This window comes from Meleagris gallopavo, chromosome 2 (genome assembly GCF_905368555.1).
Source record: "Meleagris gallopavo chromosome 2, MGAL_WU_HG_1.1, whole genome shotgun sequence".
NCBI lineage: Eukaryota > Metazoa > Chordata > Aves > Galliformes > Phasianidae > Meleagris > Meleagris gallopavo.
The window spans coordinates 7,200,945-7,215,148 of NC_139405.1; the positions used below are offsets into that span (position 1 = coordinate 7,200,945).

At 41.7% G+C, this 14,204-nt stretch overlaps 1 long non-coding RNA gene across 2 annotated transcripts in view; it reads right to left on the reverse strand.

Moving 5' to 3' along the window:
• Nucleotides 1-13,499, reverse strand: part of LOC146544854 (uncharacterized) — a 312,668-nt gene extending 299,169 nt beyond the window's left edge. For both annotated transcript variants that reach the window (XR_014881834.1, XR_014881835.1), the window contains exon 1: nt 13,294-13,499. This is a non-coding gene — a long non-coding RNA (uncharacterized LOC146544854). The remainder of the gene's footprint in view (nt 1-13,293) is intronic.
• Between the last annotated feature and the right edge of the window lie 705 nt (nt 13,500-14,204).

Consider the following 14,204-nt stretch of genomic DNA (forward strand, 5'->3'; position numbering starts at 1 on the left):
CAACACTTACTGATGTTTAAGTATCAATCAGATTGTGTATTATTTGAGCAGAGTACACATTCAAGTCCACTTTACACCGTTATGGAACAGACTAAACAAACCTGACCTCAGGGCTGACCCTCATAGGATCCCAAAAGATTGCAAATGTATAGTAGGCAGTCACCACGAGACTTTTACAGCCTGGTAATGGCATGCAAATGACACTCTGTCTCTGTAACGCAGCCAAATTCTGGGGTTGTATATGAGAGTAATTTCCTGAAGAATTTGGGGAAAATGTGATACTTTTCCTTTTATGTATGAAATTCACAACATCTCGTCCTTTTACTGCAGTGCTACAGGGAGAGCGCTGACAAACGCATCGCCGAGCCGTACTGCTCCCTGCAGCAGCCCCTCTCCAAAAGGCTCCTTCTGTGAGTGCAGTGAGCATACTACCCAGCATGCAGGGAGAGCCCAGTGTGCCAAAATCATTTTCCATGCCCCAGAACACAGGTCAGCACCATGCTGAACTAAGGGTAAGAAGTCATCTTCTTCAGAGCCCAGTTCCAGGCAGGAGAGGAGGGAGGGTGCTTTGAATTGTCCTGTGGAGGACACGTTCTCCCCCTCCAACATTTATATGGGACACGAGGGAACCAGCTATGATTGGATCCTTAAAGACAGTCAGAGAGATTCCTACTCCCTCCTCCCTTCTTAAAAGAGCATACACAGTGATAAACATTGCTCATCACACATGTGAGCCTAGTGCCAGTGCAATGGGGTGAAGGTCTAGTTTTGGTTGCTCCATTACTGAGAATTAAGCTAATTTTCATAGTGGCAGCTGCACTACACATCACAAATGTAACTTCTCATCCTTGCCTATCGTATCTTCCTTGGCACTTTCATCCCTGTAGCTGTGTTATTCCAATTTTGCTTCAAGGCTTTCACTGCAGCTGTGTATACATTAGCCATAAATCAGCTTATCTGTTCCTACTGGATCTCTTAGCAGAGGAAATGAGACAAGGAGGGAGAGGTAAATGCATCTTCCACAAGTCTTTTTTCCACTATGTACACTGTCTAGCAAAGGGCCTGGATCATGCTGGCATAACACGGAGGAACCTAGTTGTGGTTCCACCCTGAACTTTGAGAAACAGGCCCCTCCATTCATGATGAGCAGAATGTCCCCCAAGACCTTGTTCAGTTTTTTTGAGAGCTCACAGATGGACGTCTGCTTTGAGACATTCCTATGGTCACAAGGACTCAAGAAGGCTTTTTCCTCTGCATTTCCAGCCTCCTCCGGGGAATTAAGCTATGCATAGTGCATGAAAATAGGACCACAGGCTGGGCCTCTGCAAGATGCTGATTGAAAACTTCATCAGAAGTAGGAGGATGTGGCAAGATGTTTGGTAGGCCTTGTGCTTTTCATGCTGTACTTGGCTCTTAGTACTTACAAATGGCAGCTCTGCAGTACCTCACACAAGTTTACAAGTTGTGCCAGTGCTGTCTCTGCAATTACACAACAACACGTTCTTTGTAAGCCAGAAATAAAATTAATAAATAAAAGGATTGTTTACATGCAGAAAGCTATATCCTGTGCTTTTCGTCCAGGTGGCACTGCCACTGAAATGGCAGTGAAGGAGGCAGAAGAAAAGAACTCACATCAGATATATCAGACATGCAGGGCTACTGGCTACAAAAAAAAAAGCTGATGAGGCAATGCTATTCTTTTTTAAAAATTCCATGTGCTAGATTCCTAGGAAAAGCGATCTTAGGCTGTAGCAATGAGAAAGTTAAAGGTGGCACAGGTAGGATAGGATGCCTGGACCTGATCTTGCAATTCTCAGCTGAATTCTGCTTCAAAACATCAACACACATGGGAGCCAAGGAATCTAGCCCCATTAAAAATTACTACAAATTACCTGGTATGAAATGCTTACATTATGAAAACAGGGATGATTTTGCATCTGTTAATGAGGATAATGACTAATATATTCAGGCAGTAGACGTGACAGCTGTCTGTATGTTTTTAGGGGCATATATTTTTAGATGCCATTTACCTATGAACATATTAACTACTACATTCACCCAAAGGACTCCGAGCCCTCAAAGCTTAAGAATGCGGATTGAATTTCTCTCTGAATCTGCATCACTCCATTGCATCACTCTGCCTCGTTATTTGGAAGCGTTCACAGATCTGCCACTCAGATCCTCAGCTAAGTGATAAGGTAAAGGGAAATGGCTAATGCCAATGTGAAACAAAACACAATTGAAGTTACATACTGACACTCCGCTTAAATACAACTTCACTGCCTGCTGCTCCATTTTAACTAGTTTAATCGCCTGCTGACCAAGCAGGGCTTATAACTGTTAAGGAATATGTGTTTGTGCTTTTTGCCCATTTTTCAAAACCAAAGATTTGCAAGACGAACTCCAATTTTAAGACAAAAGTCACCCCATTAAATCTTAACAGATGTTTCTCAAGTTTAGAAGATTAAGAAAGATTTCAGCATCAAAAATCAAAGAAAATATTCTATGACCTTAAAAAAGGATAAATCGCAAAGCTCTAAACAAACCAAAAGTCCACTTTGACAGCTGCATCTGACTGAATTGATGAGGTGCTATTGATGTTTGGATTAAACTATGCCTCTGTGATCAAGTACTCAAACATGGGATAAAAGAGGAATATATTCTTTAATCCCACCAACTAATTTTGTGTAGGCAGCAGTTGCAGAAAGCAGTGGTTACAGAACAAACGTTGGAAGTGGCTTCACTTTTGCTTATTGACAAAGCTATTTTTATTTCATTAATTCACCAAGTATACTATCAGCGTTTAAACTAACACGGGGAAATCTATATCGGGCACAGTATTCTCCACAAACAAATCACTGAAAATTTCAAAGTCATTAAAGGTAGAATCAATAGGATATGATTCCGAAGGGCTAGGAAGATGCGGTGCTAAAATGTAATAGAAAAATTAGATATTGATTTCTTTATATAATCTTGATAAAAAAAGTAAACAACACAGGATATTTCAGTTCTGTTTTTATAGCGTCTCTTTTCCAAAATGGGAAAGGGTTAAGAGACAGCTATGTCACTTGTTAGTTACTGTCTTCACTCCGTAACTCTAGAAACTTGCCACCTCCATGAGAAGACTGCATAATATGTGCTTTCCAAAACTCCTAGCAAGGGCTCCAGATGCTCTATTACCAGGAATTCAGATGGGAGAAACTTGAAAACAAAACTGATCTGCTGGAAGTCTGCATCCCCATCTGACTATATTTGAGAACAAGCTTAGCGATAAATGAGAATCAGACCTGTAATGCCAAAACAGTGGCTTTGCACCCACTACTGCACGCAGGCACATCTGGAGTTCAGACTCAATCATGAGAAGGATGCTGAATGGGAGAGATTCTTAGCTGCCTGCAGGAAGTCCACATTGTTTGGTGGAGAATAAAATCCAGTGCGGAAATAAACAAAGTCTCAGAATGAAGAACTCACAGAAGGCAGGTACAGCGAGAGGTAAAGATCACCTGGAGAACCATAGAGTCACCAAGGTTGGAAAAGACCTCAAAGATCATCCAGTTCAACCATCCACCTACCAGCTATATTTCACACTAAACCATGTCCCTCAGTACAACAACTAAGTGTTCCTGGAATACCTCCAGGGCCGACGGCCCCATCACCTCCCAGGCAGTCCATTCCAGCAACTGACCAAGAAGATTTGGATTACAACTAAAGTTTCTCCACTCGTGCATAAAAAAAAAAAACACATCAGAACATTTTTTCACACAAGGAACTCAAAAACCGTGGTGCTAAAGTTACTTACTGGAGAACAAGGTCATCTTGGGGGAATAACTCCCACCAGCAAATATTTACTGGAAGTATCTCTTCATTGAAATAAAGGGGAAAGAAAGTATTGTGAAGAGCTCAAAGGACACAGTAAAGATAAGCAGATATTCCCAAGCTTGGGAGGAGAGGAGAGGATGTTCATCCACTGAACTTAGTGGCAAAATGGTTTCAAAAAGGCTGGGAGTTCAGCTCCAATTCTTTACTCTTCTACCTCTTTTTGTTACTGCCATTCCTCTCCGCAGCTTCTCTCCCTGTACAGCCAGGAACAGATTTGCATTCACTGTTATTTTAATGCACAAACCTGAGAAGAGGAAGAAGAATGCTTTATAATTCTGAGAACTATTTCTAAGAAAAGCCAAGCACTCCCAAATTGTACTGAACTAAACCATGCGTTTTTCAGGATTAAGCCCAAAATAACCAAAAGCAGCTGCCTTGCATTCAAAAGGGGCAACAAAAGCGACATACGATATCACAAAAATAAAAGAATGAAAAGAATGGGTGCTCTCTTCACCTAACTTAAAAACCTAAAAAGTCCATTTTCGTCTTCGGGATAGTCTAAGCTCTGTATCACTTCTTCAGGTAGAGTTACATAAACATTTTCAGGAGAAGAATGGATGTAAAAGGAGCTTCACATTAGTATTTGTTTGATCTGTTTCTACACTCACTTGTTCTTGAAGGATACAAAACCACACAATAATATCACAAAGCATCACATCAGAAATTGTATGTAGTAATAACATGCCTGTGCATTAATGGTGTATTGTGTTTCTATTTTGTAGTTAGTACATGTAATATTGACAGAAAGCTTCAGCCTACTGCTGTTCTATATTTTTATATTTATTTACATTATTTTTAGCTGGATCAAATCTTTGATTTTTTTTTTTTTTCCAAACTGTTTCAAACTCCAAAATATATCTGCTTATGCTTTCAGAATCATGGATATGAAACCAAGCAACAGCACTGGTTATGATTTATATAGCTGGTCTGTGGCTGTTATGCAAAGATGGATTTTACCATTACAATGATACTTATGTAATTCTGATGGTTTTCCTTCTGTTGCTAGGGAATTCTGTAAACAAACCAAATAAAACCACAGCGTACTTCAATAGCAGTGACAAAATTTTTGTAGCCACAATGCTGAGAATATGGCCTAATTATTCTATAAACACACTTTGATTTGTTTACTTCAGTGTCAAATTAACTTCAAATATGTAACAACAGTCACTGATTTGATATGGTATACAATACTGCCAGTGACTGCTTTCATTGTAGTGTGTGTAAATCTATCTCTTTTTAAAATCAGTTCATTTCTGAAAGCGTCTCTGCCATACATTGTGAATACTAAACAGGGAAACACATGTGCAACTTATTTAAAAGAGAATTATTTCCAACGAGTTTTGCTATGATCCAGCATATTTGTGCTCTGCTTTATTTTTCCTTTTTGCACAGTAGAAGGAATACTTTTTAGGAAGATTAATAACTGATGACTTAGAGAAACAAATTATAATCTCACTGGAAAAAAATGAGCCAAACTAACCTCATCTCCATCCATGCATTTGCCCTGGATCAGTAGACTGTGCTACTTAAAAGAAAGACAGAACTTTGACTGCTTTAACCAACATAGACAACTGTGACAAAATCAAACTTTTGAGCAGTTGGAAAGAACACAGATCCTGGAGAGATGCACAAAAGAAACAAATGATTACACCATGTTTTTCATTTCCTACTGTGTTTAACTGAACAGAGAGCTAGGGAAAACATCAGTGGCTTACAGAAAGATTCTAGTGTGGGGCTTTGTTCTTTCCAGGGATTTTCATGGGAGATGTATGGTGCTTGCTGCTTGCCATGACCATCAGTGGCAGTAAGTAACAGACTTACTAATGGCAGGCATTGCTCTGTACAGGTGACTTTGAAATTTCTTGTGATATGCACACCACAGCTTGGAGAACCCCTGGCTTGTGTCATAAAACGCCTTTCACAAAGAAGGATCTCCAAATGATTTACAATCTGCACGCACTACGTACAAGCCAGAAGCCCACCTGCTGAAGCAAGGCCAGCCCAGGAGAGAATGAGACCACCAAATGGCGTCTGTAAAACAAAGTAAGAGAAAGCAGCAGAAAAAGAAATAATGTTAGTCCCACTCTCTGCCAACACCAGCTGTTTCTGCCCATTTGCTCTCATCGTGATGGGAAATGTGACAGTATCCAGCAGATGAATTTCTTTTTCAGCCAGCAAGGAGCTAACATCTCATGTCAGGAGAATCCATTGTTTCATAAAGTAGAGCAAATAAGGCAAGAATGAGGACCTGGGATCTGAGCAGAACTCACAAGAACTCCCCTAGGAGTGCTAAACTGCAACCAAGGAAGTCTCAGGAACAATAAGGGGTTAAAAATCTTACTAACGGGAGATGTCACTCCTGCCCAGGTTATCTCAGGAATGGACTAGCAAATTTTCTCCCCATGTTATTGAAGCTTTGTGTTTTTATAAGGCAATAAACGACACTTGATTTTTGTCAAAAGACCAACCACCCCTTTCATCCTTCCTCCACGGAGAGAGTGACTGCATCCCAAGATATTCATGCAAGCTATCTGCTGTGACAAAAACATTTCTCTTGCCACAGCTCAAATATCAAAACACTGCAGAAAGTCAATGGAAGTCTTGGGGATCCTACAGGCGTATCACCCACCTCATCACTGGGGTTCCTCAGAACAGACAAAGCAGACACTTTTTTGACAATATTAGATATGAAAGGAACAGCCTACTGTGAGTAATTCAGGAAAACAGTCATTCACATGTTACAGCTGGTGACAGCATTGGACCAGAATCCTTTATGGATCTGCCATGAAAATGATAATAAATAAATGAATTCTGGGGTAAAATGATCACAGGGACAAAGCTACATGAAGTTGTGTTGCATTTCCTCCGTAACATGAAGAACAGCTCTGCAACAAAGACTCTCTATCTACCTTTATCTACCTTTATCCAACACTGATGCAAAAATAAGTTGAGGAACAGTAATAGAAAAAGGCAAAGGATTTGCCACTGCAGAGGCTCAGCCTCCCCAATACACACAGATGTCAGGACTTCTCAGGTTGTCCTTTGGTCTCTACATAAATACTTGCTGAGTTGTCTCACTTCTGTTCTGCTACAGGATGCCTAAAAAAATCCTCAACCCCACAGATCTTCCTGTAACCAGGTACTGTGAAGGAGACCTGGTCCCAGGATGCTAGCACACATGCAGTGGGATCAGTTTGGCTCTACAGCAAACTCTAATGTTCCCGGCAGTGCACCTCAGATGGCACCAAACAAGGGAGCTGCCTTTTAAAAGACAGGATCCTACCCTTTAGAAGACTAAAATCTCCAAGAAGAGAATATTGGATTTACTGCCATTAAGCTGGAATAATCTAGAGACTCGATGAGAGCTTGGAGTTCCTATACTTGTAAGGTAGAAACTGCGGAAATTAACAATGAAGTTCTGGAAATTAGAGGTTACAAATTATTACAAAGCCTCTATTTAAGGGATAATGTTCTTGGCAGAGAAGTATACAAGGCAATAAATTGCCTTAATAGGTGATTACATTCCCAAAGCAAAAACTGCAGTGAAGGCTGAATAAGTAACCACAAACTCCATTATACAACAAGGAAAGGATAAAAGTCATGAGAACAGTGCTTTCTAAAAATATTTCATACTCGTACATTACCTTCCTCCATTTTTAGTGCATCTAAGAATCACCCTTCTTAGTATTTCCATATTTACCCAAGCAGCACAGGCTGGGATCTAAAGGAATTTGATTCAGAGCTGATCCTTGGATACTGATCCACATGATACCCATTTGTAAGGACATGCAGATGGTCTGTAGATCAAGCGCATGGGTAAGGAAAAGTGTCAAGCTTTTCAGAAGGTTCCAATATAGTTCTGCACTTTCACAAGCAGAAGAGAACAGTAAGAGATCAAGGGGAAAGGGCCATCCTCACAGAAAGCTGTTGTCCAGCCTTCTGGAGGCACTTGTATGGATAACACCTACGTCCAGGACAGGGCCCTAAGACATCCCACTGGATGACTGGAGTGTAGAGAGCAGAAAAACACTCCTCCCTCCCACTAATCCATGGTGAACTTCTTTTAAAAGAAATAACTCTTCCAGCACACAGACTGGATGGTTAGTTGAAGGAAAGCATATTAAGAAATACAGCAAGGGCTGTATCTTCATTTTCCTTCCACTTTATGCATTGCAGCTTGGGGCTCTGATGACTCCAAGTATTCCAAGCCTGTTAACATGGATTCCCTTTTCTTCCTTATTATGCATGGCTGAAAAACTGTAACTGTTTCACCAGCTATGAGCCTCATTGCCATTATTCCTGCCTCTGTCACGTCTGTATAAGCTTGCTGCATGCGTATGGAGCACGCATCAACCCCAGGCTACACTTAAACCCACTTGGAAATGGGAGCAGAGTGCAACACACTATTGTTACAGACAAGCTCTCAAGAAAATGATTCTCCTGCTACAAGTTGCACTGGCTGCTAGTTAGTTTTCGAGAGAGTGAGATACCATGATTTTGCCCTGTAAAACAAGGCTTCGCTTCCTAAACTTGCTGATCTTTCTAGCTATTATTCAGTTTTTAGGAAAGGAGGGCAGGCTGGAGCATCTGGAAAGACCAGGAATTCTAAGCTGTCTGGATAACTTCTACAAGCAATAGAGGAAGACCAATTTCTCTGATGAACGGGTGAGAATTCTCATTTTCTGGAGTAGAAGCCTGGAACAAAGATCTGCCACTGTCTCCAGAGTTCAGGTTCCCTACACTGGTATTACCCCCTGTGAATACATTTGCCACTCTCAAACAGTGGCAGGGCTGTGGACACAAAGGTTGCCTAGACCTATTAGCCTTCCTCTAGCTCATTTAAGCTGAGACCACTGAGGCTGTGAGCACGTTCCAAAGTCTCCCTCTTCTGGTATAGTTGTATGGATACAGATAGTGAAGGACAGAAGTGCTGGGATTCTGCTGCTTCTTACCTCAAGCTGGGCTTAAGGGAGACCTGTCAGCTTGTTACGAAGAGACTTTTAGACTCAGCTTTTCAAGATCCAGAACTGGCTCCCTGGTTCAAGTAACTGGGAGTTGCAGTGCTCACTGCAGGGACAGCAGACACCAAACCACAAGATGTTGCAATCTGTACCAACTGAGGACAGGATTTGAGTGCCCAAATACTGCGCTTCAAATGCATGAGGCAGGGCTTGTGGATCTGTGGATTTGCAGGTGATCTGAAATACCTGTAAGTTATTTAGAGCGCAATGAACTTCAACTGATTCTGCAGTTTTATTGACCTTGCTGTAAATGTTCTGGTGCTTGCATCCCTTTCTTTCGATAATGAGTCCATTCAAATACCTAATTTTTCATCTTTTAAATTGATTTCTCACTTTAGATGTAAAACATAAACCAACGGTGTGTTTCTCTTAGCAGACTGGAAGACTTCACTGGGCACAAGAACAGCACAGTGACTGCTGCACAAGAGCAAGCTCCATGGCTAGCTTAGGTTTTGTAACTCCTAGTGGTACCTCCAAGACCTTACACATCTAACAGGCAAATCTATGGCTCTAAAAAGTAAATTGAAACTTTACCATCTGTTCCTCTGGGAACCTTTCATTCTTTGACTGCTCTAGTTATCAAAGGACCAACATTAATCGATTAAATTCTCCCTGCCTTGCACAGGAAATCCCAATACAAGGCAGCTGTCCAGGATGGATGAGAGCTAGTTAGCGCTTGGAATTGAAGTTCTGGAGATCAGCATTTATTTCCTCATCTGCACAAATTTCCTGTGCAGTCTTGGGCTGGTTACTTGATCGCTCTGTGACCTGGGCCTATGCCTGTTACAGTCAGGTTAGCACTGTTACATTCTTCCAACATGCTTCACGTGAGATTGGGAACATGCTTCCTGGGTTGGGAAGGCAGGGCTCAGCAGGTTTTTCATGACAGCACAAATCCTATCATGTCTGCAGTGAGCGCTCTCTTCCTGAGCTGACGGTACCACCTGGGGACATTCTAATCACCCAATGTCTCTTATTCATCTGTCTGAAGTGCAACCCATGCCTATACATCTACTGGCCAAAAGGCTCATCATGTAAACTCTCCTCAGATCTGCATTCAGCAAAGCTGCTTAGCTTTAGGATAGTTAGTTCATTTGGCTTCCACTAACTACTACAGCCTGCTTCAGCCTTGCATTCCCATTCCACTGTGAGCTTGAAACAACTGTATTCACCTCCTCCTTCTCTCTTTCCTTCAACATCCAGTTTCTCATATCTTCTGCCAGACTCACCTTGCATCCAATCCTCATCCTCAGCATGTGCACATGTGCATTCAGCCTCCCTGCTCAACAGCTATCTCAATTCAGCCATGCTTCAAACCCAAAAACGCTTTGTCAAGGCAAGTTTCCAGTCTAACTGGTCTGTGCCATCCAAGGAGTTCCTGGTTAGAAACAGCCATGAAAATCTCCTGGCCAGGAAAGAAGAAAAACATGAACTGGAAACTGCCTCATTCCTTAAGGTATTTTCTGTGTCCCCTCAGGTGGTGTCATCACCCTGCTGACAGTGACCCCCTCACATGCTTTCAGAGAAGTTTGACTCCTTTTCAGCTATCATTCGCAAACCTGGTAATCAATCACTGTTTGACACTGGTTAACAATCATTTGATCATAGGTTAACAATCTCAGTTTAAAGCACCCCATCTGGTTTTACCTTTAACGGATTAGGGACAATGCATGTGATCCCTTTTGCAGGCAGAGTTATAATGCTGGGAAAAAAACATCTGGATTGTTTTCAGCTCTCGCAGCTGCTTGCAAAGCCTTGGACATGACAGCAACAGTATTATGTGAGCAGTGCTCCCACTGCAAGGGCTGGTGTTGGTCCCTTTGCAATAAGCAGCCATTTTTAGCTATGAATGTGTTTCCAGGCCTTAGCACCCAGATCAGATGGGCCTCCATTACCTTAGAACTGAAAAGCATCAAAGCCCACTTCAGAGCAGACCTGTTTGAAGGAAGACCAGCACAACTACCCGAAAGCAATATAAGGCTCTCAGACATTTTTTTTCTTTTTACTTCTTTTTTGAGTACTTTTACATTATGCCTACTTACCACAACAGCCTACAAAAAAAGAATATGCTCTGATCAGTAAGCCTAATGGAAGGTATTTTACTTTGCCTTTTTAATATCTAACACAAGAACGACCCTAACTTTTTTCCAAAGCCTTTTTTTTTTCTTTTTTTTCCTCCTCGGTGGAGTCTTCTTTCTGTACCTTCTCACACTTCTGTATGTGTAAGACAAATACCAGCTGCATTGCCAGCTCTGCTGTCAGCATTAGCCACGAGAACAAAAGTCTGGGGATTTCTAGCACATGCATTTGGTGTGTCAGACACTTCATGGAGTGCTGCAAACCCCCAGGGATGGCTCTTGATTTGTGTATATTGGCTATAAGCAAACACATTTCTTCTGGATTCCTCCATGCTCATGGGAGCCTTGTGCCACTCACTCCTCCATGTGAGCTGAGCAAACTGGCTTTCATGCATCAGCTGCACTGGTTTCCATCTCCGATGAAAGTCAGCCCAAAGAAATATAGACAAGTAGATTGCAGTTTCTTTCTTTTTTCTTTCCCTCCTTTCTTTCTCTCTCTCCCTCTTTGTTTTTCATTTTTTCCTAAGATCAGATACACTTGGGGCACAGCATAAGCAGAACTGTGGAGTGGAAGCTCTGTTTAAAGTATTAACCCTTCTGGCCTGGTAATGGTTTCCCTGTCTCTATCCTCACTTTGTTCTGACCTATTCCACCATAGCCAGCAAGCATCATTGCTACCAGTGCATCGGGTTGTAATACATGGTCCAAATCAGCTGGCACCAGAAAAAAAAAAAAAAAAAAAAAAAAAAGTGCACAGAGAAAAAAGCATAGAAAATACCCACCGTGTTTTGGGAAAAATCACTGCAAATGATTGTCTTGAGACTCAGAGAGGAAAAGAGCTCACTGCCACAACTAGCAGGTAAGGATTTCTATTTCTGCACCTTCAGTAGAGCAATTTGTAGTTGACAGGATCCAACAAGCAACCCACTAGAAATAAAATTACCTCCACAGATGAGCTTCAAACCCATGGGATCATCAAGGCACAGAATGGGAGAAAGTGTGTAGGGGAAGTGGATCAGTGTGAAGCCCTCTGCTCAATGAAGTGCAGTCAGATGTAATAAATATCATCAGCAACTGTGCACGGGCAAAGCATGCTGCCAAGGTAAAACAGGGATTAATGTGTGTTCTTAATGCAGCATGTTCTTATTCTCTGCAAGAGCATTGCAGACTGTGCTGTTCCACTGCTGACATACCCTGGGCACACAGCAGTGCTGCCAGCTCTTTTCCACTGGTGCAAAATGAGATCTGGTACAAAACTGAGGTACTGATCTCCCTCAAGCAGAGAAATTCACCTTAGCTTTCTTTTTTTCCCCTCTTCAGACTCTAGATTTTTCAGTAGATCCAGTTTACTGAAGTGCATGGCATATAGCACATTTCCTCTGAGCTGCCAAGTCTTCTGACAAACTTTCTTGCCAACACATATGTGAAAGACTGAAGTCTCAGCTTAAGAGATAGAATTCAGAATCTGAACAAATTACTCACTGAACTTCCGTGCAAACTAAAAGAGCCAGAAGCCAGACTGAAATGTAGAAAAGAGTCAGCGGGTTCTGTCGCTGTCTGGAAAGGAAGATGATATACTGGCCTGTAAGGTGATAGAAAACTCCTCCTAGATTTATAATTTTGCAAGGTGGGAGGGAAGCAGAAGCCTGTTCTGCTATTGCACGGCAGGAAACACCTTTCTACGTGCATGTCTAGTTCAACAGCTAATAGCTAAAACATCACATAGACCGTTGGAAGTCAAATAACTTCAAGCTACCTCAGAGAGTTGAGAGAAGAGAATGCAAAGAAAAGAGATGAGTATTAATTTCAGATTGCTAAGCTGTAGGGGAATCCATGTTTCTCTCATGCTCTCCCTTTCTGGCTGGACACCACAAATGGACTCTTTCTTTCAGAACAGAGAGTATTGAAGAGAAAATGACTCTTGGTATTTCCTCCTTCAGAAGCCTGAAGGGAACTGTAATCTGGAGTTGTCACAGACACAAATGAAGGAGGTAAATGGGCATAAGCAAAACAGGGGGTAAGGAGTGTGGAGAACCTTTCCATCCTTCAGTTACAAGGAAGAAGAAACACAACCTTAACACCCTCCATGGTGACACTGACATACACAACATCAAGGCAGACACAGAAAGGTAGGTGCCCTACCTCTTTTTAAATAGTTCCTTAGTAGACAGCGGATGCATAAGAGAGGACTTGGCTCAGCTGCCTGCAGTAGAAACGTTAATAGCTTTGCAACACAGTAAAACACACACAGAGCTAAAAGTAAGCTTGGAGACAGAAACCAAATTTCGGGTCAGTAAATAAGAGGGCCCCTTTACCTGGCAGGAAGAAGGAAGCATTAAGCTCAGCCAAGAGCTTGGGAATGCCATCAGTGAGCCCGTGCTAGAAGCAGGCTGTTTTGCTGGTGACATTCTCACAGTTGTGAACCTACCTGCCGATTCTGCAAACGCATTAATAAAAGCAGACCGAGACAATTTAATAAGCTCGCTCCTGCTGCCAATTCCTTTTCCTTCTTTAAAAGAAATAACCCAGCCCTCTGGTTCCAGTCTGCTAACCATCTGGCATACAGCCCAAGTGGGGCTCGGCTCTCCAGCCCTGAAAGGCAAGAGGTGAAATCCAGTCCTCGCTTAATACCAACAGTGTAAAGCCAATTTAAAAGTCTTTAAAAATCTATCTTTGATCGAAGGGAAGATGTTGTTTAATTGAAAAGTCTCCTTTCCTGGGACAGCTGGATTTTCCTCAAGCTGCAGCCACTTCAAAAGGATTCCCAGTAATGTCAGAGCTTCTTAGGTTTAAACTGTCAGCATCGGAAGGGCTGCTACAGGCTTTCGTCTCCTGCAGGTTCCTAAAGACTTCTGGTGTATAAAGATCCATCTTAAATAATATAATGCTTTAAAAATACAGCAACAAGGGAAAATGCTAAGAAAAAGATTCCTTCCAAATATAAAGTTAAAATAGAAAGTTTCACTGAGGACGGATTTCTCTACAGTATATTTTGAATAATTATACTTTTATTTCTTGTTCCTTAATTTGCACAACATGTAGGCAGTAATGAGGCATCCATCGTTGTATACATAATAAAAACGTGTTCTGGAATTTCTGCTTTACTTCATATGCGTGGCATTTAAATGCAGATGGAAAATGCACTTAGGCAGGCATTATTATTCAATAAAGTGTGTCCTGTCATGTCTCATCACGCTTGACTAAAACTTTGTTACCCTGGTATAGC